A 23143-nucleotide genomic window follows, 5' to 3' on the forward strand; every position below is an offset into this window, starting at 1 on the left:
ATGACCTACCTCTTGAACATGGACTCAATACTCCATGAGTAGCCATAAAGGGCATCTCTATGAACACATGATGCTTAATAACTGTGGTGTTTCCATGTGGATGTAGCCTCAATTTTACATGCAGGACCAATAATAATCTCCACTGCTTTGTTCTAGCCTAGTATTACCAAATATAATATATTCACAATACTATTGTGTTCATGTAATATTAATCAAATCAAATCAAATAATAGTATTAATAAAAACGTGTTATTATTCTCAGAACAAAATAATAAAACATATTTCACGTTTACAAAATAACCTTACAATTGTCTTCCATTAGGCTACTTAAATAAAATGTAATCAAATAACCAAATGCATGTGATACATTTCGTAACAACGAGATTCTCCGTTTAACTAAAGCATTTTGTTGTTTGTTAAAACATGTAAATCTCATGATGGAAATACCGAATTATATTTTGCAAAATCGACGATCAGAAGAAAACAATATAACTAAAGCATAATGCGACACAAAATGCTATTGTGGTGAGAAAAACAAGAAATGTCAATGATTTGACAGAAATCAAAATAGAGTTGAAAGTACTCCAAATATATAAATTAGAAGAAGAGTTACTTCAAAATATACAATATTTGCTTGAGTACATTTTTTACTACTGTCACAAGATGTTGTATATATTTTGGGGAAAGTCATTAATTCACTCATACCTTTGAACACACAAGCAACTGAAATGTTAAAGTGTGTTAAAATAGGCCTATTCAATGCATTCTTTATCAGGTCACGCGAGTGTGGATGGGTCTCAATAAACATTACAAAAAGCACTAACTTCCAATCAGCCATGATGAAGTGATCTCAGAACTGATAACGAACGATGCGATAATGCTGTGTTAAAAATGAAACCAAGTTAACGTGCGTGTTCCAAACTTTAAGTTACTTAACGTTCCTCTATCATAAACACGCGCGTATTTCTGTCGAGAGCGCGCTCGCCCACAGGCGTGCAACACAGAACACATTACATTGTGATGGGAATACTAAAATGGATGCTCACATTTACAGTAGCCTGTTCAATCACAAAGAGAAATGTTCTATCCTTATATTTTCGTACAGCAGGTCAGATACGTTTTCCTGAAAACACGGACCTAAAATAGACCCAAGTGTCATCAATTGTGCCGTACCAGTAAACATATTATAATAACCTACGTTTCCGATTTCATAGTGTGATTGCAAATAGTAAATGAAAATGTAGTATCAGGTCTATGTACAGTAATGTGTGAAATATGGCGTATATAGGCTTCGTGTCAATATGCATTTGAGTTTAGGCAGTATAGGCAAGTCCCTGGCATAGATATTAAAATGATGGTCATCTTCAAGTTCCACACACACACACACACACACACACACATGCAATAGTGTTGGTTCTTTTTGTGAATCCAACATAAAATTCTGAAAGAAAACAATGCACCCAGCTTTCAAACATTGTACCGCCACTCGAAATGTTCGGCATCATCCTTAGCAATGTGAGTAGAACCCGCATATCAGACTTTCATTTTTTTTCTTCATTTCGTTACATGGGTCAGAGGCTGTTGCTAAGCTACCAAACTCAGAATTCGTAAGTTTAGAGAGAAAGATAATAGGCCATTTGCTTCTTGAGGTGAAAACAAAAATAGACATTGAGTTTGTAAATTCAAGACAGCATCAATGTGAACCTCAGGCTGGTGTCAATCAACAGTGCACACAATGAAAAAGGGGCATAATGAATAATAATAACAATAATAATAATAATAATCATAATCATAATAAGCTAAACAACAATAATATAAATGATCAGCTGTACTTGTGCTAAATTGCATTGCTTCCTTGATGTAGGCCTATAGCACAGGATAAAGATGATGCTCAGGGCATGAAGGGTATGGACACAGAGTAGCCTTACAGTGCAAGGGTTTGAGGGTAGCAATAATAAGCATAAGTCAAAGGGACACCTTTCAGGGAATTCAATTACCATACAAAAATAAGCAGTTTCCGTGTTTTTCTAATTTGATCCTCTGACAGTTCATCAGGGAGTTGGGGATTACAGACAATAGGTAGTGTTAAAAACAATTCAAACATTTGTATACAGAATGGATCCTTTTTTTGCATACAGTGGAGAGAGAAGGAACCAGAACAATACAGGACTTATTTGCTAGACACAACTATGCCACAGACATTGTTATGCAAACAATGAAGCACTATGGGTATATCTACTAACCTATGAACATCCCAATGAGTATAATTTACCCATTATAGGAGTTGAGAAATGAAGATGACATCATTAGAAAGAAGTTATTCACCTCTTTTCTACTGTAGGTATGTTTAAATATGTATATATATATATTGTTGTTGCTAGCAATATTCATAAAAACATTTAAATAAAAAATAAGTTTCCCAGCCCCCCCTCCAAAAAAATCGCAGACCCCCTGCAGTACCTCCTTGGACCCATGGGGGCCATGGACCCCCGGTTGAATAACACTATAGCATGTATGATAGCACTAAAGGCTTACTGATAGTATCTACACAATAAGGGGTTATTTCAAGATGGCAACATGGCTGTACATCCTAATGTAAACCTCAAACAATGGTACCACACTCTAAATATGATAAGAGCATACAATGTATGGCGCATACACATACATTGAAACACAGTAATCGCCATTCGGGCTCCCATATGGCGGCGCACAATTGGCCAAGCCTCGTCCGGGTTTGACTGGGGTAGGCCGTCATTGTAAATAAGAATTTGTTCTGAACTGACTTGCCTAGTTAAATAAAGCTTAAATAAAATTAATAAAAATATATTTCTGCAGAAAGTAAACACACATACAGCAAGATACTGGCCACACCAAATTAATTGTGTTATCAATGTCCTGTAAGGCTGCACACAGACAGACAAAATGCAATAGCCAAATTGCCCCTCCACAACAGAGACTGACATGACAGTTTGGTTAGAAATGCACAGCATGTATACACAACCATCTTCGTCTCCATCTAACGTTTTGTCTGAAACCCTCTTGTCTACTTTTTGTTTCTCCAGTGTAATGAAACGCAGCATGGATTTGGGGCAGTAAAAAAGTATTTTCATCTAGATTAAAAAACAAGTGATTGTATAAAAAAATACAATGGGGTTTTGGCTGTTTATGCCAGGTGCTGAGACAGGGACAAGCCTCCATCTGCTGGGGGCCCTGGTGGCAGCCAGACAGACAGACCAGACAGATACATATCACTGTGGGAAAATGGGTAGCCATGTCTCAGACACACACCACACACTGCATTTCAATCTCAAAGGGTCCTGCCTAGATCCCTAATTTATTAGGCCTCAGCACTACATGAAAAGTCTCTATGATTTGGTAGTAGGTGGCGCAGTATAGGTTAGGTAGGCCTTGAATCAAAGACTACTAGGGCCTCCATCACCAGATCCGATGAGTTTGTAGGGCAGGAAGCAGGAAGAAAATAGTATTAAACTGATAAGAGGAAAATATGGGATTAAATGTTATGGTGATGAGTTGGGTTGTATCCGGAGTGGTATGCCGCTGAGTGATTTATAATATACTCATACACATTGGAATAGATGGCTTATTTTATAGGGTACCATTTGTTAGGCGGAAATAGTGTTCTCAAATGTGCAATATTACAGACAAAGAAATCATACCTAAAATTGGAGTCTAAACCTCCTAAATTGACAAGACGTTGCATCAGCCAGCAATGTAACAATCTCACTGTAAATTACTGTCATAAATCTTGAATATAGGCCTATAATTCAGAGAGATAAAAACAGGGCTTGTGCTTTGCTTATATTGTTTTGCCACCTTTGCTCATACGTGGAATAGTGAACAGTGGATGAACCATAGCAAAAGGCTCCCAAAATATATTCTACTCTAAAAAAGCACAGATCAGTCTATCCTAATCTGAACATAGTGAGTAAACATGTCAACATAGTGAGGCTAAATCAGACAGTCACAAGTCAATTACACTGAGGTACGCAATGTCCAAAATATAGTTCCAATCTGGGCCTATACAACCTTCATGAACAGCCCCCATGGCCTCATAAACAATGGCCAGTAAAACATCCTGGAGTATCCTAGATTACTCTCCGGCCGAACGCTGAGCCAAGCCCTAGGTATACTGCAGCAGGCTAGGCCAGGCAGGCAGGCCTAGCTTTATCACTCTGACCTGTGGTGCAGTCCCCTCTGTCTTCTCTCCTCGCCACCCCTGTACATGGGGACTAGGAGTGAATGAACCACAGTCGATGTAGTTAGCTTGTTTAAAATGCAACAGTAAATCCAAAAGTAAATCCCATCTCACGACCAGAGAGCGCATGGGACTGGACTGGATAGAGCATCAGTGAGATAGATGGACACTTGTCCATCCAAAACAGGTTGGCATAAATAGGCCCTGCAATCGGGTCATCTCTCACCACCCAGCCAACCATGCAGGCCTTATCTCGCGCTCACAATCGCCTTGGATTCACTCAGCGGTCCACGTTTCGAGTCCGGAGAGCACCCACAGCCTGCCTGTCAATGATATAGTCCTCAGTGTATTTACTACCGTGCAGGCCTCTCTGTCATTATGATCTTTAATCAGATAAACAGCTGTCAGTGACAGTTGCCAGCCTGTTAAGGTATATGGCTAAAGCAAATCACACACAACTCAAAGTACAGGGAGTTACCCAATGATAAAGGAAGCTTTAGCTTTATACGGCCATATTAACACACATTTATGTGCCGCTCTTTCTCTCCACACCTCCTAGAACATTCTGATTGGACTGCCCTGTGTATGATGGTTTGAGTAGATCTACTTATGAGTCATCATCATCATCATCATTGTGTATTATGTATCTGTCTGTAGACTTTCTTTAGGGCTGGAGGCTATGCCTGGGAGCAAGGCACACAGTACACTGACATTTTGTTTTCACCTCTAAAGTCTCTGGCTTGTTCTAATGACGGCGTTATACACAAGACCAAGTTATGATGATACAAATAACTACAATGTCCCATTTGACATAGGCCAACTAACTTGAACAAACCTGCTATATGCACAAACATATGCTGGTGATGATGGTACTGCTTGGCAATATGTTAGCCTCCCCCAACAGCAGTTCCAGCAGCAGTACCACTGCCTCAATAACCTCATTCCTGTTGGTTGAAATTAAAATAAACTATTTTATATGGCTAGACATTCCACTGTGGCCCCCTATTATCAACTTTTAGAGACAAAATAAAAAGCGCATGCAAACATTGCTCTCTGATCTGGGCGAGGCACAGCAGCTTGCCAACATACTGTAGCTACAGGCCTGCCATATGGGTCTTATGTCTGATTGTTATATTCCATATAGCTTGATAGCAGCCCGCAGTGCACGTGACTCACTAGAACGGACCAATCAGTTGAAACAGTTATGTCGATAAACGTTTCTTCTCACCTCCGGGTCATACATCGAACCCCAATGAGGCCTACATAATTAATGAAATAGCCTAAACATCATGCAAAATGTATATGCCACTGCAAGTCCCTTCAATTAATCCTCATTAGGCAACATTATCCGCATCTATAGATTCCGGGTACCACTGTCACGACCACCCCACATCCCATGTTTTTGAATGGAGGCTATCTCCATTCTCCGGCTGAAACGATGTTGCGATTCTGACCACTGTCTCCCCATACATTTCCTCGTAATGCCATTTGGGGTTATAAATCCGATTTGAGCCAACATTTATTCCATCTATAGCCCACTGGTTCAACGGAACGTCCACCGCTGCGTTTTACGGTGCTTTCGGCGGGCACAACCTAATCTCAGTTCCAGGGCTCGCTGTCTTTCTCAGACAGACCTTGGTCCAGATTTGCCGCGCTCCATTGGCGGTTCCTGAAGTCTGAAGAATTAGTTTATACATTCGGTTCTCTAGCTTTATGATATCACATAAACTCATTCAGCTAGATAACCAAAGAGAGAAACTAACCCACGTCTCTTAAAGGGACCGCCGCGTGCCGGGTGCTGCTTTAGTGCTTCTGTTGTGGTCACATGGTGCCATTACATTCGCTTGTTTGCAGGCTCGAGCTCTTGCTATCAAACACACACTGACACACACACGCACTTACGCACTTGCAAGCGTGCGTGCGTAATAAGCCATGGGGCACGATTTCAAGAGCGTGCTTATATATACCAGGATGTATTATGTATTTATGACACATTTGAATACATATTGATTATACTTATGATACGACCCTGCAATGCATGTTATACGTCTCATTGTAATGTTAAAACGCTCTGACGAAGATGAAATTAGCATGGCGGATAGTGTATACACAATAGTATCATGTGTAAACTAGAGGTCATCAAATAAAAAGCTTCCCTATATGCACATGCTTTCAAAACTACCACCTCAAGTTCAATCACTTGTTCTTAGTTATATAGGCCCAGTACTGTAGCCTAGCAGCCTACAAGTCCTTCACAAACCAAACTTTTTCCTCACCAATGCCAAGCCATATCAACACCATATCAACAGTGCCAAGTCTGCAACAAAAATGTCAGGGATGGGTAACAAAAGTAACACTGCTTCCACAATATCCCTTTAATATCGTAATGCACCCCAAACAACCACAGTATACTGTTGTTTTAAATGGCAGCTCCAATCGACCCATTCAAACCAGACTAGCTTCAATATTTAGTAAATGACGAAATACATGGGTTTAAAGCATGACAAACTAGAACAACATGAGCTACAGCCTGCTATAACGACTATACAAGTAAATGTCAACAACATCGTTGATAGAGAGTTCAGATCATCTTGCAATGAACTTCAGTAAAAGCACATAGTGTTTACAATTTGCTCTGGAATGGATACGGAGTAGAATGGAATAAAAGGCCATGCATTATAGGCTATAATCTGGCATTGGCCCTGGATTCAATCAAATTCAATAAAATAGATGGAAACCTATTGATAATATCTGAAAATATTCAACAACAACTGATACAAATCAACAAAAACTTACATAAATACTTTGTTATATATGAGGAAGGAGCAAAATACGATTGATGATGTTTTAATCAAAAACATAACTCTTGATTTCTACACATAGTCTACAGACTCTATTCAGACTGTTCTTCATTTACAACATTGTCTTGCTGATGATTTGATGAAGAACACAAAGCCACTTCTGACACCCAAAACAACACAAACCAATAGACAAGGCATATAAATGATTCCCCAAAATATGTAATACTCACATTTAAATCATGATAATACGGTCCTTCCGTTGTATGGATTCAGCTTTTGTAATCAAATGGTACACTAAAGGCTTACATTAAAAAATCATAACGGCTCAAATAGGCAAACAAGCAAGTCATGAATTCCTATTAAACTCCTGATAGAAAGCTATTTGGTCAGTAGAGTGAGAGCCACGGATCCACACAAGCGTCAAAACATGTTCCATACATTGCCGGTAGATTCATCAAACAAAGCCTTTTACTAACACTGTCTCCGGGAGCACTATGCATACCGGTCATAACGCATTACCGAGAAATGCACCGAGAGATACCACAAAACGAGAAGAGAAAACGACGCAACTGTCATGGTCAGAGGCACCGGGAGCTTGGCTGGAGCAGGGAGAAACTCGCACAGGCCACGGGGGTCACACGGCCTATAGAAATGTGATGTCACCAGCATTAGGCATGCATTGACCCACATGGCTGAGAAACCCTGGGACACTGTGGTGGACACGGCCGTGACCAAGCGCTCTGCAATAGCTTCAGAGTCCATAATAGCATATAACTTCCCTCTCCGGTTCACGGTGCACAGGCATCAGTGAAAAAATAACGATTGTATCTTTGATGCATTGCAGCTCACTGAATAAGCCTAAAGGCTAAAGCTGGCTAAAAATCAATACTTTAACAAAAATAATAATTCCCCTCAAATAAATTACTTTTAAAAATAATATCTTAACAAACTAGGCCAGTATGTAGATCCTGCTGCCATGTAAAAACCTAAATGACTAACGCCAATGCTGAAATATTACTATGTTATTATTGTACAAGGCAGAGAGAATACTTACGCCTATTTGCGAATGAGGTCAACCCACAAGTGTATACTTTCATCTGATTATTCGAGGTAGGAACAGCTTTGCGAACAGATACACATGATCATGAATATCCATTGACAACGAGTTGCCATTCAATAACATCATAAGGCCTATGCCACTTTCCGCTACGGAGGTAACCATACTTCTTTGCCACACCCATTCTTGTTGAATATGGATAAGAAAGCCTATATGTCGCTCGAGTTTATAGGCAACGCTCACCAGTATAACGACATAATAGACCTATATGCCTATTGCATCTTGTTACAGAGTTGAAGACATAGGCCGTGCATTTTTTTTGTATACATGTGTAATAAAGACTGAAAATGTTATGAATCGTTTCTTAATCATATATCATTTTTCATAATGTACAATATCATTTTACCAACTTTGGAGTATTTGGTGCCAAATAAACATAATTTATGTTTTTGAATAATAATCTAATACCACGAAATTACTGCCCTTTTAGCCTACTGGTTACATGCTTTACATAAATCATCGCACACAATGTGCACTTTAATCAGTTAAGCTGATAGCTGTCATTGTAGTTAAAATGGTAAGCTATATGAAATAGGGCCTTAATGTTAATTTCTCAATTCATGAATTTAATATTAAGATTAAAATATAATTAGACCTAAAAAAATATATATATTCAACGGTGTGTATTTGCGTTTATGAGAGATGATTTCATAGTTGGCCTGCAGAGAGTAGGCCTACTTAATAGTTTTAGTAATCCGTTATGAATAACCACCTAGTTTACATGGTTACAACTTCGAGATAAAAATGTCCCACGCACCCACATAAGCGCACGCGCGCACAAACAGCCACACTCACACACTCTCTCTCTCTCTCTCTCTCACACACACACACACACACACACACACACACACACACACACACACACACACACACACACACACACACACACACACACACACACACACACACACACACACACACACACGTACTGCATCCTCCCTCCTCCACACACACACACTGACACACCCTCATTTACACACACAATAATTACATTTATAAAATAAATATAGGTTTATCAATGAAGTGAAAGTGTAATATCAATTAAGTGAAAGTGCAATTGTTACTACTATTATTACTAAGTATTAATCATAAAATAGTATGCTAATAGGCCACCAATGGACGACGTTTGACTCTTCTGCCGAGACATCCCCTATTCATGAGAAAATGGAATTTCCCATATGCGAGGTGTAAAACTGAGACCAGACAATGGAATGAACCATTTCACTGGATCAAAATGACAAAACATTATAGCGAGTCTCGTGTTCATGGAACAAGGCTGAAGTTACTGTACAACCTTGTTTCATTCAGATGAATAATAGCGTGTAGGCTATTTAAATAGTAAATATCTATCGATTTTAATATTTTGAGGCGACACCTTAGCCTAAAGCCAACCAATTTCCCACTATTGATATTATACATGAAATGTTACTTTAAACCTCGAAGCCATCTCATGTGTGACGGTAAGGGAAACCAATACCTTATCTAATTACATGACAATGTAAATGTCATGTGAAATTTCATAACGCATAGGCTTCAAAGCTTTATGCATTATTAGGCCTACTGTTACCGAAATTTGATTTTTATTCACGCATTCGAAAACCCAACGTTTTCTGTCAGGGGATACTACCCCTGTCATCAATCTATCCTGCAAAATTTCTCTTCGTTTTAGAATTGGTAAGTTACAATATCATTAGAGTAAACTTATCATGTAGCCATTTTTAGGGAACAATTCCTGGATTTTCACAATGATGTGTTGTTAGCCTAAATATTTTCGCATATATATATTATTATATATATATATATATATATATATATATATATATATATATATATATATATCCTAAAGTACCCTAATGGTTCTTGTGGTATAGGTCTACGTGCTATTAATAAATGTGAGCATAGACATTGTTATGGTTAGCAATCTACTATGCAGAAGTTCATGAAAACATTTAATGATTTAAATATTCACAAAAACATCAGTAAATATATAAAATACCTTTACGTGTAATTAATGGTGTGCAATGAACTAGTTACTACATTATTACCTATAGTACACTGAGAAAATATATTAACAGGCTACAAAATGAATCTCTCACCGTAGGAATGTTATCTAAACGACTCGCCTATCTAAATAGATCTGATGCAGATAATTATCTTTAGTGGGTAATTGGCCTAAGTATAAATTACACACATACACACACAAAGAGAGAGAGAGAGAGAGAGAGAGAGAGAGAGAGAGAGAGAGAGAGAGAGAGAGAGAGAGAGAGAGAGAGAGAGAGAGAGAGAGAGAGACACGGTTCCTAATTCACAGTAGAAATTGGTGCCTATCCTAATATTTCTGTAAAACAAAATGGGACATTTTGTAGGCTACGTGATGCTATTTGGCTCCATAACCTATAAGCCCATACAGATGAATATGATGGACAGGCGCTGCCTTTAGCCAATGATAGCTCGCGAGCTCTTTTTTTTATTATTTGGGATATTCTGATTAAATCTGTTTTTTGCATGAGTTGTAGTTTCTCAGATATTTTTTGTAAATATGTTTAAAAGTCATAGGCCTATTAACCAAAGAAACAATGCAACCCCACTAGATGAGATCGTAGTTTCAGTGGAATTTTTTAAAGACATGAGCAAATAGATCGAAGCCTGTTCACCAGTGAAGATAGGTTTATGAATCGCCTTTCTTAAACAAGATGAGTAATGTGACTAACATGATACCTAAAACTATAGGGTAATTAAGGGCAATGGTAAATGGATGACAAATGGTCAAATTTGTTTTCTCGAGTGTGTGTATTATAATTGTCATGTAATCAAACAATGGAATTGTATAAGTCACATGCTTCGTAAACAACAGGTGTAGACTAACAGTTAAATGATTACTGACGGCCCGGCCCCTCCCAGCAATGAAGAGAGAAAGAAAATGTTGAAATAATAATAAGGTATAGCACGTAATAATACAAGTAATAATAGATACACAATAAGTAATGATAATTTGGCTATACACGGGTACGAGTACTGAGTCGATGTGCAGGGGTACGAGGTAATTGAGGTAGATATGTACATATGTACATGAATAAAGTGACTAGGCAACAGGATAGATACTAAACAGTGAAAAAAGGTTAGTGCAAAAGAGGTCAATGCAGATAGTCCCGGTAGCTATTTGGTTAACAATTTAACTAACTATTTAGCAGTCTTATGGCATGGTGGCCTTATTTAGTCATTCTAAACCTTTAGAAGCAATATTTGCATCTGTAGATGTCAGATAAACCGTTAATGAGCGTTGTGACAATAGTTTCATATCCCATCTTTGTTTTTGATTTTTGTCTTACCTTCCTAATTCTGTACAGGTGACGAGTAGTAGACATATACAGTAGACATATAAGTAAACAGTGTCAAGTGAATTCATATGGACTGTCACAGTACCAGACACGCCCCCTCCCTGCGTCATGTCCTGTTCCATCATAGGCGCACTGTCCACATGGACCCCTCAAACTCAACTCTGGATCTTTTCATTTCCCCCTCTAATCAGAGACTGATTTAGACCTGGGACACAAGGTGTGAGCAATTAATTATCAGGTAGAACAGAAAACCAGCAAGCTCCGGAACTCGTAGGGTAAGAGTTCAGTAACCTAGGCCTATACTGTAGCCTATGACTATGAAGTTCTGGTAGCATATATACCTTTATAAATGAAACTATTTTCTACAGTGCCTTACACGTTCCCTTTAATAGGAGTAAGTCGATTAAGGTTGTATTAATTTTACAACGATTGAAAGTATTTTGCGCCATATTTTCAATCAATAATGTTACGGTAATATCTAGGCTTTAACTTTCAAATGTTAATAGTTATAATATTGTGTTCTAGTCTATTGCTCATTCATTGGTCATGATGAAGTAGGAGTTTTTCTAGAGTTTAGCCTATTTCGTCCTATCAGCGAATAACCTGCTGCTCTCACCTATAATTAAATCTATACAAGTTATAAATATTAATATGGTGAGAAACAGTGCTAAAGACCATTTTCCCAGAGGAAATCAGATAAATAGCTAGAATATAAAGTATAAAAAGAGCTATAGCGGCTATAGAGGCCCTGTCCTTGGAGCTGAAACGAATCCGCCTCCTTTACTTTGATGCTGCTTTTGCTGATAGCACTTTCAACTTGAAAGTACGAATAGTGCACTATCGTAAACACACCCCATACATCTTTGTCATTGATACAATGATAACATAGGTCTAGGGAGATATTGGGAGTTTTGAGAAGTCTTATATCAGTATCTCGCTTCACAAGAATGTGTAGCCAAGCATGAAGAGGAGGCTATTATAAATATAGGCGAGTCAATAGGATATTAAATAGCATAGCCTACAACTCTCTTTGTCGCATATAGAGAATAAAATAGCGATTTATTTAACATTGTCCACATCTTTTGACCTTCACACCCTTGAACTTTTCGGTGGAAATATCACATCAATGCAATAAGTGCATGGTAGCGATGGCTAATGTCAATGTTCCCATAGGTGGACAAAATACAAAATGACAGGTTTCTTTCCCGACTTCCTTATGAAATGTATAAACCCTAAATATCACAGCTAAAGCAATGTTACTAGTTTAAAGCTGACACACTCATAGCAAAAAAGAGCATGGAAATGATTTACCTTAAGGCAATTGCTTATGGATGAAATTCTCTCTCTGATTTCAGCACCTGTTACCTGTTGAAGATATCCATCAAATTCAATGTCAACTATAGAAAACAACAAGTTGGCGTTATACATAAACAGATGTAATTATGCAAGGACAAAATATTATTATCAGAAAAAGTGCTCTATTTCAGATGGTGCACAGCACAAAATTCACCGAAGCTGACAAAATACTTTTTTAGCAGCAGATTTTAAACAAAAATAGCTATTTTTGAAGTGGAACTGGCAGCATAACAAGCTTAGTCTACTTATAAATAGTCTCTGGTTTTTAATATGAAAATTACAGTAACAAGATATAGCCTACTGTACATCACCCAGTGGGTAAAGGAAAGAGAAGAGCACACACACACACACACACACACACACACACACACACACACACACACACACACACACACACACACACACACACACACACACACACACACACACACACACACACACACACACACACACACACACACCTGCTACTACTCAATTGCAAAACTTCTGCCCCTTTAGAACGCATTTACTTTTGATCCACCAATAAGGTTCATAATAAAACAAGTCCAGGCCTATAATCACATAACATAAGAAGAATCTGTATTTCAACTGGTCACAAATGTCCTCAAAAAAATCTAAACGCAGAGTGTGCAGTTAGTATTTTCCTCAGTGATCTTAAGGCTTGGTAAAATAACGTTTATCTAAAATAATACAAGCATTTTGTGTGTTGCCAAGATCCTCTGGGGTCTATTGTTGTCCGTTGCAAAGGCCTGATTAATTAATTTCACACTGTAGCTCCAGAGAAGATTTTCCCACAAACAAGTGACCGAGAAAAATGTAGCCGCAAAGAAAGAAGTCAAAATCAAGTTCAACAACGTGCAGGCGCTCATTAGCATGACAATGATGTCTGGGCGCACAGAGGTCTTCTTAACAAGAGGGTCTGGCGTCAGGACACTCCACCTCCCAGACCCCTGAACATTTTCCCAGGCTCTCCTAACAATCGCACAACTGTTTGCTTTAAACGCCAGCGCTGGGGCCACTCGGTTCACCCCATCATTACTCCGCGGACTGCACAATGGACGATTCCGTTAAGACATGACATTGCATAGGGTATTAAAGCCGACATACTACTAATGTTTTCTTACTTTTAAGTGGAAGTCAAAATCTATATATAATTTCAAACTTAGTCTACTTTAATAAGCAACAAAAACAAACAATGTATAATGATGTATATGATTTATAATGCTGTTATTATTGTTAGTAGTATTCTTGTTATTATTATTATTATACTTTTGTAAGAAGTACAAAAAAATGGGTAATACCTACGCAATACCAAAGTTGACAGTTTATTGATCTTATATCCAACTGAAATAAGATTGACAACCCGTTGGAATAAATCTAATGCATATTTACATACCGTGAACTTGGTGTAATCCATTAAAATAGGCCTTACTGATGTCCAAACTGAATTTCAGTTATAGAAAAACTCTAGCTCTGCAGCAGCAGTGTAGAGTTTGCTGCAGCTATACGATATTGAACCAATCCCATAGAGAAAAAAAACCCGGAGCTATCTGGATACACTTTAGCTATACAATGAGTCAATCCACCCCGGAGCAGTTCATGCCAAACACTGACTTTACTTTTGCTTGAGTGGCCTGAGACAAGCCAACTAGCAGAGACGACTCTCTGATATGTGCAAGTAATCAGTCTGCCAGTCAGTCCCGCACCACATTTTCTCACCGCTTCGGAGGGAAGCTGCACATATCTGTCATTGGTCCCCCTCACAGGCCCGCCTGGTGTGGACGTGTCCAGAAACCCAAACAGTCCTGCTCCTCTATGCATTGTCCATTGTGAGTTGCTGTCTATTGTTCCAACTCAGCGTGAATGGTCCTTTTCCCTTTTTAGTTACGCCCATTATCTTTTTCTGAATCATTCGCTAGACATAAGCAAGAGACAGATAGATGGGTAGGCTATAGTGTGGTGGAGATGGGAGATGAGTGGTGGGAGGGATGAAGTAGAGAGACCTATAGAAGGGACCCAACACTACTTGGATGCATGAGCAGAGAAATAGAATGCTTGAAAGCTTTTGCCCATCACTTGGTGTCATATCAAATCTAATTTTATTGGTCACATACACGTGATTAGCAGATGTTATTGCGAGTATAGCGAAATGCTTGTGCAGGACGCAGTACACCAGAACACTGTCTGACAGCTACTTCTCATTGAAACCAAACGTTTACCCTTTAGATAAGTTTGACATATTTTCACAAAACATAAAAGTACAACTCCATCTTCCAGCTCCAATTTCTTTGAAGTCGACTCTCATTCAAGCCTCGTAGAAAGGCGGGATAGCACAGTTCTAATGAGGTGATTCAAATAAATGCCGGCACCCATTTCAGCACCATAGCACCAGCGGAGAGGGAGTGACCTGTCACTGCAACTACTGGTGCTGCGCCTGTTGCTTGAAGTAGCCTTAACTTGCGTCAACTGCTTGCCTAGTCACGGAGTCACAGCGCGAGAGACAGAGAATACGCACCAAGCCTTCAATCCCTTCCAGAAAAAAGCTCGGAACATGCAAGCGCAATGACTAGAGGTGGATAAGCCACCGTTCCTTTTCTAACAGCCGAGCACAAGAACGAAACACTGCAGCCTCTATCACTAAGAGAAAAGGTTCGGTGACTACGTCTCCATCCTCTGACCGGGCGTAACCGTGCTCTGATCAATAGTATTTTCACATGCAATAACCGACTTAACGCCTGTAATAAATTAGCAGATACCACATTTCAAAAAACGATGGATGATCTGGTTGCGGATGGATTCAGCGTTGGGTTGAAAAATACGTGCTAAATCCAAGCTTCTTATATTTTACTACGTGAGTGAATACGTGCTTACGTCAGGCTCAGGGATAGGTTACCCTCCTGAGTCACAATTTAATGGTATTGTGAAAGGGTTTGGTATGTAAGCTTGATACTGGCAAATAACAATCCATATTTCAAAATAATAATTAATCTCTGTTGAATATCTGAATATAATGGGCATTAAATGTATCAATTAGGCCACCCCCCCCAAAAAAATGACAATCTTTGCAAGGTTTGAAGGCTCCTGACAAAAAATACTTCTGGTGAGATGATTTTTTTTAACCTTTATTTAATTAGGCAAGTCAGTTAAGAACAAATTCTTATTTTCAATGACGGCCTAGGAAGAGTGGGTTTAACTGCCTGTTCAGGGGCAGAACGACAGATTAGTACCTTGTCAGCTCGTGGATTTGAACTTGCAACATTCCGGTTACTAGTCCAACGCTCTAACCACCAGGCTAACCTGCCGCCCCTTACTGTGTATAGACACCTGCATGGCCTATATTTAGCATAATGTAGCATAATGTATTTACTCATTGGAAAGTCATAGGCTACTAGTCAATTAACAGAGATAATATTAATACCCACCAGCGTTTCGTTCGATTTACTATCTTTACAGTCAATCTCGCAGCTCATCTGACCAGAGATAAAACCATGGAAATAAAAGTGTAAAAAGTAAACCAACAATAATAATAACAGTAATGTCATTTATCTTTCGATGCATCTTAATAAAAACTTAGTCACTTCAATGTCAATTTGAGAAACATGTTTATTTTGAAAACAACCTCAATCTTTAACGTCAAGGGCAGCAGAGCTTTTTTGAATTAGCTGGCCCCTAACTCGGGCCTCTACGTTATAACAGGGCTTTATTCCCAGTGTAAACCTATATAGTATAAGGAGTAAATTGGGCCAAGGGAATAGTTTATTTTATTTTTAAGAATATAGGCAACTTTTATGAACATATGTACATCCACACATTAATGTATTTAATTATCAGTAGGCTATAAAATGGAACTCCTGAATCTAACCTATACTTTATCCATGATGGATATTAAAGACCTTGGTTGTTGTTGTTCTTGCTCAGGGATGCCACTTAGACATAGCCTATACTTCACATAACCACAACGCCTGGAATATTCTTAATATTACATATAAAACATATCAGGATCTATTATGATTATGATTATTATTATTATTCGCAACTTATTTATATTGCATAATAGGTGCAATATTTCGTATAAAACTGACATCAACAGCATTTCACCTAGCCTAAATGGCTTCGCGTGGTAGCTAGCCTACTGCAATGTAGTATCTCACTGTAAGATCTGTAACATACCTGTAACTGCATTGCAGTAGGCTAGCTGATGCCATTTAAGCGAGGTGAAATGTTGGAATTTCATTTTCATAAATTAACAGTTCATGTCAGATTTATACAAAATATTGCACCTATTATGCAATATAAATAAGTTGCGAATATAATAATAATCATAACAGATCCTAATATGTTTCATATGTAGTATTAAGATTATTCCAGGCGTTGTGATTATGTGAAGTGTAGGCTATGTCTAAGTGGTATACATGGGCAAAACAACTATTTGGTACATAATTTGGCTTTAATAGCTCTTACCAAATAAAATAAAATGTTATTGGTCACATACACATATTGAGCAGATATTTTTGCGGGTGTGGCGAAATGCTTGTGTTTCTTGCTTGAACAGTGCAGTAATATCTAACAATTCACAACAATACACATACATCTACAATTAAAATAGAGAGTACTTCTAGACATTGCAAAATTCGTGTGAATATAAGCTGATAAAATGAACCTACATTATAGTTTTGATATTCACAAATTTCAGCATGTATCTCGAATCTGTGGCAATTTTGTTCAAATCATAAACCACATCAAGAGAAAGGACTGAAGCAACTGCAGAAACAGCGACCCCCATTGGACGAAAGTAGCAGTAGTCATAGAATACACGGTATCTTATGACAAACATTGATGAACAATCTGTTGTACAAAATGAAAAAGCTATTGTTCACACTTGTATTATATTGTAAGGAAATTATAATCATTAGTCGTGGCAATTAAGTAATATGGTTGTAGCAGTTTATAAACCGTTTGAGCCACATCATATTGCATATATTTTAGGTGCTATAGGCCTATCACATTTGGTAAAATTTTTAAATTGCAGTCAATAAACATTTTTCATTAATAATGTGGATAACATAAAAATGGAAATAAGAAAAATCCAAAATTAAAGATAAAAAAGTATGCTCGTAAAAGACTCCAAGTGATAGTTTAGAGGTTAGGTACTATAAAACTCAGATATCACTCATTGAACGTAGATCCACTAAACATAATTTGATTGTCCTTGGTATTTTAAATATAAAGAAAACAATTATTGGAGTTGTCATGTTGTATTAAATATAAATAAATCCCCATAACAACACATTCAGTTTAAGTGTCAAATAGATATTCCAAGAAAATAAAAATAAGAAAATAAAGCCATCACTATCGTGAATTAACACTAGACCCCTAAAACACGTAAATGTATATAGTCTCCCCACTCAACACATGTTTTCACGTATTCCACACAATGCATAGATTATTATGTTAAATCATTAATGGTGTGTCGTTATATATTCATAGGTGTGGATGGGATGTGTTGCATACAGTAAAAAAAAAATCTGTACTGATACCGAACAAAATGAAATTATATCCAGATATTTGGTGAGGAAATCTATACATTTACCGAAAGTGAATCAAATGAAACCAACAACACCGAAATGAATGTCATGCTGATATTTTTTTGACGTTAATAAAAAAAAGTATAGGCCAATGGACATTTTGATAGGCTACCTAAAATAACGTAATATGATTCTGGGTTGACTTTTATTTAATATGTTGAAGAATAATATTTAGTACATTGTATCAATTTCGTGCTAAATTATATATATTTTTAAATCTGAGATCAACATTCATACAGTATTGTGCAGTGCAATGCTTATACACTGAACGCACATTCTTGTTGTATTCTATTGAATTGTACTTTTTCATATTTTTATGTTTCAACCTGGTCTTAAGCCATATTACTTATCGCTGAAAAGGGAGGTGCTAAATCCTATGACAGCCACATAGACACTTGCTGCCCAGCTACAGTAAAAATCGACTACTGTATTCTAGAAATTTGTTGTATATGTCATCTCTGTGTGGAACACCTGATCATTTTAATTCTATTGGTCAAAGAACACAATCATGTATCAATTTTTCCAATGAAGTGAAACATACAGTATGCTCAATCTAATATAAAATACTGGTAGTTATCATTCTCTGAACAGTCAATATGATGGGACATATAAACTCCCTGCAAAAGATCCTTCAAGGGTAGAATCCACTTAAGTACTTTGGTGTGAGCATACAATTATTAGGATTGATTTGGACAGAAGAGCAGGAATCGCATGGATCATTTAGAAAAGGATGGAAATAAAACACCCAAATGTCTGAATATAACATGTAACATATTGAAGTGTGTATATATTTGTGACCCAGATAGAATCTAACTGATAGTTTCAGTGTCTTCTTAATGCACAATATCTATTCGTTTGATAAATAAATATGTATTTCGACAAAGTCATAATATCTTTGATACCAAAGAGGTTTTGTAAAACAAGCTAATCACAGTGTTGAAAAGAAAATCATTGGCAAATCTTATGCCATCTTCTTACTGCATCTGGCTGTTGCCATCCTTAACCTTACTGCCTCCATGCACAGCTATTCAATAACCATTGCATGACAGTTTGGAGCTTTGATATATATTAAACTCTTATAAATCTGTAATATAACTGTAAATGCAATAATTACCTTGCCATAACTGGATTTCTGTCTGAAGAGGACACTGGTGAAATACTTCTGATACATCTTACCGACTGTAGATAAATGGGATTCATACTAGATGCTATATTGTCCCAAATGTACACTATGTATATTTCCCCACATTCTAATAGAGTCGGCTCTCTGAGTCTTCTAATTGGTGTTTCATTTCAGAAAACATTCTTTCATCTTTTTCCCTATGATGTGAGTGTGGGGGATGAGGAGATAGAGAACAACATACAGCATCAGTCTACTGCCAGACTGCTGCATTAGACTGTAAATTACTATAATCATATTCATTTATTTCCATCATATATGCACATTTTAATTTTCCTGTAATTTACATAGATAAGCAGCATAATGTAAATATTGTAATCTAATGCATGATAGCAGAATCAATGCAATATTGCCCAACCTAACCAAGTGAGTGAGAAGAATCTGAGCCAAATCCAACGTTATAGAGAATCATGCACAAAGATTAGTACATTTGTGTCTGTCACTCACAACAAGCCTGTGATCTGATCAGCCATTGATAGACAAAAATCAAATTCCAAATCAATAGCTTCAGAATTAATCATATTAAATAACAATATATATAGCCCATAAATAATTGCTTTGAATATGCATCAGAATTACTACACATACACCCACACAAAATCACAGAATTACCAGCATCAAGTTCAATGGTTTACAAGTGACCAAATAAAGGGTCCCACTTTTGGGAATTGTAATAGCCATACTCCAAAGGGCTTGACCCCACATAAGGGCATGAGGGTCATGCATCAAGCCAAAGAGAGAGCAAATATTTGGGGTGGTTGGATACCTCCCTCACGCACGCAAGCCCTCCACCAATTAGTACTGACCTAACATGCCTATGACCTATTGTGAGCTATTGTCATGATAGGACTCAATTTAAAATCCAAGTTATCTGAATCGGAAATGAAGACGATCACGTTTTTATTGGATCTAGATTATCAAAAGATGAACTCAACTGTTTGGTAAAATGAGAATAAAATGGGAAACAGTAGAACCTGTCTAGTAGCTAAGTAATGCTCACAAATACTTAGCCCTATCATCAACTCAACTTGTCCCTGCATGTTATTTAGGGGGGAGACATTTTGAAGGTGTCCCCACAGAAAGGCCAAAGTTTAGGGGTGTAGGCTGACATCAGTCAAAAAATCTACAGACAGAGGGAATAGCAAGTGCCCCTTCCATCCACTGGAGATTCATAAGATATAGTTTGATTTACACTGAGTTCATTGAATTTGGTCATCAGTGCTCTCTCAAAACATTAAGTGCATAACCACTCTGATGTTTTGCAATGTCATATAAACCAGAAGAAATACATGCATAGACAGCACACATGAATACTAATCCTGCCAGGGCCTATGTCTAGTAACCTTTAATATGCAGCCTTCTCTACCCTGCAGCTACTCCACAACCTCCACATGAGCTGGTGAGTAAGGAGAACCGGAGGCAAATCTAACACCAACAGTCATTGTCCAAGCAACACAAGTGAGTCAGGAGAGCAGTGTTTGCACTGATGCCATGCCTTATGACCTGTAATGTACAGTATACTGTATCTATGGAAAGTGTCAGCGGAAATGTCCACTGACTCAATGCAGAGGCTCTCATAGGGATAACATCGATCTGTATCATCAATACATATATCTTCTATATCATCGGTGAAGGGAATATTTGGAGGAAATATGATACTGGAATAAGCACATTCTGGATTCTGTCTACACACATGTTAAAGAAATTCTGACAAGAAATCCTGTGTGAATGTGAATACATCAATAACACATCAATAAGGATGTTAAGAGCGTCTGCCAAATGACTTAAATGTAAATGTAAATGTAAGTGTGAGGTAAAAACTACCTCGACTTGCACTGCTCTGAGCTTGAGTAGACCTATCATGTCACAAGAATTCCATGTGATAGATAACACCTATCAAGTTAAGATTATTTGCTAATAATCGTAACTTGATAGGTAAGGTTATTAGCTCTGTCTCTCCACAGCAATGACTTTATTTTATGCCTAACAACATAAAATGTGAGAAGGAAATATAAATTCCAAATAATTACATTCTCTATTATCGTTATGCACGGCTCAACATTATACCCATAGAATTGTATTAACTTAGTGTAATTGTTGAAAAAACAGAAATGATAACCGATAGCCCAATGCACATGCATATTGCATTTTTTTTCTTCCAAATGAAGGGATGCAAAGTAGCCAGCTTTGAGGCCTATATGTGCAACAAGAATAACTCATCAAATAACTATATGAAAGTTTATAAACTTACAGTGTGTTTCCTGGAGAGTTCCTGCAGAGAAAGATGCTTATTCGTTCCCTACCATGAGAAAAAAGACTTGATTCTATCTGCCACCCCTCTTTAATTACAAACAAGCTGAATTTTATGTTAATGAGCAGTGACATCACTCTCAACCATTTGCGCAGCATAAAGGAAGGGGGCAAGGGGCAAATTCTCCTCTCCTTTCCCATGCAATTTCGACGGTCAAGTTCAAGCACAAAGATTTTTGGGACAATTGTCATTCAAAACACGTATGTGTATAGGGACCTATGCAAAATTCGTTGAGGGACATAGACCTCAAATATTTTTACCATTTAGGCATTTTGCTATAACTAGGCTACTTGTGGAATGTGAAGATGAAATTAAGGTACTTCGAAAATAATCATTAGTCAAATTTGAATCCATGATGTGAAATTTGGCTCAATTTAATTTTCTAATCATCGGTGAATATTTGAATTCAGAGGGAGGCCTACATTTGGATACAATTTAGATACAATTCTCATCAAATAAAACTGGAATGATATGTAAATGTAGAGTAGGAAATACAATGAAACCTTTCTCCAAACATTCCTCCTTAAAAAAACAACTATCATATTTTTACAAAAATTAGCATTCAGTTTCACTGTCTCAAAAATCATTAGGCCTATATTATATTGCCAGTAAAGTTAATGGTGGGGTAACAGTAGAGAAATAACAAAGACAAACACGAGAAGATTTAAGATTCAAAGTGTATATACAGTACCAGTCAAAAGTCTGGACAAACACCTACTCATTCAAGGGATTTTCTTTATTTTTACTACTTTCTATGTTGTAGAATATTAATTTAATGAAGACATCACAACTATGGAATAGCCACCCTTTGCCTTGATGACAGCTCTGAACACTCTTGGTATTCTCTCAACCAGCTTAATGAGGAATGCTTTTCCAACAGTTTTAAAGGAGTTCCCACATATGCTGAGCACTTGTTGGCTGCTTTTCCTTCACTCTGCGGTCCAACTCATCCCAAACCATCTCAATTGGGTTGATGTCGGGTGATTGTGGAGGCCAGGTCATCTGATGTAGCACTCCATCACTCTCCTTCTTGGTCAAATAGTCCTTACACAGCCTGGAGGTGTGTTTTGGGTCATTGTCCTGTTGAAAAAGAAATTATAGTCCCACTAAGCGCAAACCAGAAGGTGTGGCATATCGCTGCAGAATGCTGTGGTAGCCATGCTGGTTGTTTGCCTTGAATTCTAAATAAATCACTGACAGTGTCACCAGAAAAGCACCCCCACACCATCACACCTCCTC

The 23143-nt window shown here is 37.7% G+C and overlaps 1 long non-coding RNA gene across 6 annotated transcripts in view; it reads right to left on the bottom strand.

The window, feature by feature from the left end:
• LOC135524558 (uncharacterized) overlaps positions 1 to 21921 on the bottom strand; it is a 67916-nt gene extending 45995 nt beyond the window's left edge. Inside the window, exons 1-2 of one of the 6 annotated variants that reach the window (XR_010452992.1) lie at positions 21845 to 21865; positions 12784 to 12837 (exon numbers count right to left, since the gene is read on the bottom strand). This is a non-coding gene — a long non-coding RNA (uncharacterized LOC135524558). Of the gene's footprint in view, positions 1 to 7247; positions 8592 to 12783; positions 12838 to 14224; positions 15614 to 21844 lie in introns of those variants that run through there. The other 5 variants (XR_010452989.1, XR_010452991.1, XR_010452996.1 and 2 more) reach the window with 5 other exon arrangements.
• Positions 21922 to 23143: the final 1222 nt, after the last annotated feature.

This window comes from Oncorhynchus masou, chromosome 31, assembly GCF_036934945.1.
Source record: "Oncorhynchus masou masou isolate Uvic2021 chromosome 31, UVic_Omas_1.1, whole genome shotgun sequence".
In the NCBI taxonomy this organism is placed as follows: domain Eukaryota; kingdom Metazoa; phylum Chordata; class Actinopteri; order Salmoniformes; family Salmonidae; genus Oncorhynchus; species Oncorhynchus masou.